This window comes from Cricetulus griseus, chromosome 5, assembly GCF_003668045.3.
Source record: "Cricetulus griseus strain 17A/GY chromosome 5, alternate assembly CriGri-PICRH-1.0, whole genome shotgun sequence".
Classification (NCBI taxonomy): domain Eukaryota; kingdom Metazoa; phylum Chordata; class Mammalia; order Rodentia; family Cricetidae; genus Cricetulus; species Cricetulus griseus.
The window spans coordinates 97,314,189-97,317,122 of record NC_048598.1 but is presented as its reverse complement, the minus strand read 5'-3'; the positions used below and the strand labels follow the sequence as shown (position 1 = coordinate 97,317,122).

The following is a 2,934-nucleotide window of genomic DNA, read 5'->3' as shown; positions in this document are numbered from 1 at the left end:
TGACTGCTGACTCCCATGCATGTACTGTGTATGTGTACATGCATACATAAACAAATAAGACTTATGATTTAAGAGTGATGACTTAGTTCTTTGGGAGGTTGCAAGGCTCTGGGTTCAAATCCAGAAAGAGAGGTTTGGGAGGAGAGAAAGATGAAGGGGGCCATGTAAGTTTACATAAGAGACCATTAGGAGGGAAAGGGACAGGGACAGCTGGCCAGAGTTTAGACCTTGCAGGTGACTCTCCAGGTTCTCATCCCAGCTCCCACAGCTGCTCACTATGCTGGTCTGTAGAATGGGCTAGGCCTGTCATCTCTGAAGCCTTGGAGAGATGGTAGGAGATGGAGTGTGGATCATCCCCGAATGCCAGTGTGGAGATACAAAGGAGGCCCTGTAAGTGACAGTGGGTGAGGTGCCACACACCTGTCATCAAAGCACTGAGGAGACTGAGGCAGGAGTTTCAGGAGTTCAAAACCAGCCTAGGCTACATAATGAGATGCTATGTCACAGGGGGAGACTGGGGCCTGGGCTCAGAGGTAGAACACTGTCTCTACTAAGTTCCAGCCCTACCACTGAAAATGCCCGATGAGGGGAGGGAGAGGGAGAAGGGATTGACATGTGAAGCAAGCTTGTTCCTAATTTGAACTAATAAAATAAAAAAAAAGAAAAGAAAAGAAAAGAAAATGCCCGATGGGAGCCTGAGGCAGAAGGATGGTAAGTTGAGGCTAGCCTGGACCCTGACTCAAAATAAAACAAAAACACCAAAGTCCAGGATTGAGCTCTGCCTCTTCCATAAGCATCAGTGAGCCTCATTTTCCTGAAAATCTGTTTTTCTGTGTAGAAATGGACTTTATGTGACACATCGGAAGATCCCTACCCCAGCTGGATGCTCAGTGATGGGGGTGGATGTGATCCTCACATAGAGACTTCATGGGCCACAGTGACTGTACCCCATCCCCATCTGAAAACCACACACACACACACACACACACACACACACACACACACCACATATATGACAGAATCCAGACTTTTATTCTGAAGTCGAGGTCCCAACCTATGAGGTAATCCTTGGAGCTTCATTCCAGGATTATTCTTATTGGTGTACTGGCCAAGCCCCGCCCAGGGTTCCCTGCGCTCCGCCTTCCTCTCAAGTGCTTAAAAGGGCAACATCGGGACCTGGGCAGCCCCCGGGACACCTGCCGCTGCTGCTGGACAGGAACAGGTGAGGCATAAAGGGAGGAGGAAAAGGTGCTGGGGGAGGTGAGGGGGACCCTGGGGACAACGCAGGTTGGCACATTTTCCAGAAGGCTAACTAGACTATCTGAGAAGGCAAAAAGGAGCTGGGGCTGTCTTCCTGGGAGGTAGGAGCAGGTGAGATCCTCGCGCCTTCCGTCCCCGCTTGGACCTCCCTGGGACGATGGGAAGGGATTCAAACCGAAGATGGATCCCTGTGAGGCAGGACAGACACAGGAACAGGTATCCGGGCAGAAGGCGGATGCTGGGCGCCCTCCTTGCGCCCACCCACCCAGAGGAATGGCTAATTATTTTTCAGCACCGGAGCCGCGGATAGCGCCAGCCGGGTGGGGGACAGGGAGGGCGCTCGGCTTCAGCACCCAGAACCCGGACAGCTCCCAGCGGGCCAGCAAGGAGACTGGGCTTCAGCACCAGGCGGCTCCACACAGCACCAAGCTCACAGTACCCAGCGTCAGGGACAACCATGGGGTCTGTTCTGGTGGTGAGTGTGCCAGGAAAAGGGTGGTTTGAGACACTTGTCCTTTACAGAGGTGGGTTGTTGTTGGGTTTTTTTTTGTTTTTTGTTTTTTGTTTTTTTGTTTTTGAGACAGGGTTTCTCTCTATGGCTGTCCTGGAACTCACTATGTAGACCAGGCTATCCTTGAACTCACAGAGTATGGGAGAACCATTCTGTCAATGGAATGATAAGTTCCACTAGGTGAATCGGTGTCCCAAATGAAGCCATGAAGGGCAAGCCAGACCCAATCTACCTTCATTTCTCGCATTCTTTTTATTTTAAAAAAGGGTGTGTGTACACACACACACACACACACACACACACACACACACACACACACACATATATATATATATATATAGAGAGAGAGAGAGAGAGAGAGAAACAGAGAGAGAAACAGAGAGAGAAACAGAAAGAGAGAAACGGAGAGACAGAGACAGAGAACCTTCTGTAGCTCATGTAGAGAGACAGAGAGAGAGAGAGAGAGAGAGAGAGAGAGAGAGAGAGAGAGAGACCCTTCTGTAGCTCATGTAGAACACCACGTGAAGCCAAGGGTGATCTTGAAATCCTCATCCTCCTGCCTCTACTTCCTGAGTGCTGGGGTGACCATTGTGTGCTGCTTACACCTGGATCAATAAGTCCCACATTGCTGGTGTGGCAGGGTGTGGTTTGGGTGGTTAGAGAACAGATCTTCCTTGTGTCAGTGGATGGAGTGGGGAAAAAGGAGGCTTAGGCTTGGTAAGTCAGTGGGGCCTGTTCTGCTCAACACAGGGCCGGCGCAGGACCAGAACAAGGGGCTGAGCGTGTGAGCCAGTGCTATGTGGAAGACTTGTGATTTTGTTGTTCTAATGTGATATGACAACAAGTCACAGCCGGCCTCATAGCGTGGACTCCTTTCACCTTTCTCCTGAAACACACACCACAACAGTCAGGGCAGGAAACTGGGACGAGAGGGGGAGAAAGGGGAGTCGGGTATGGGCAGGGGAGGGAGTCTGGCAAAGTCAACGCTCCTGGGGATACAGTGAAGTCTCACACGTGCTATTGGCCTGTCATTCAAACACTTCTACAGGACAGGATGGGAGACAACCTCAGGGCCCTGGGCCATCTCATGGTGCATTCCTTGGCAAAACAAATAGGGAATGGAGGCCTAGTCATGTGACTCGGAGTGTAAAGGGACTGTAAGA

General features: G+C 50.8%; 1 non-coding gene across 1 annotated transcript; it reads left to right on the top strand.

Annotated features, from left to right (window-relative positions):
• The first annotated feature begins 2,562 nt into the window (after positions 1–2,562).
• Mir7b (microRNA mir-7b) lies at positions 2,563–2,642 on the top strand. The gene has a single exon (NR_105267.1). It is a non-coding gene; the product is annotated as a microRNA mir-7b (primary transcript).
• Positions 2,643–2,934: the final 292 nt, after the last annotated feature.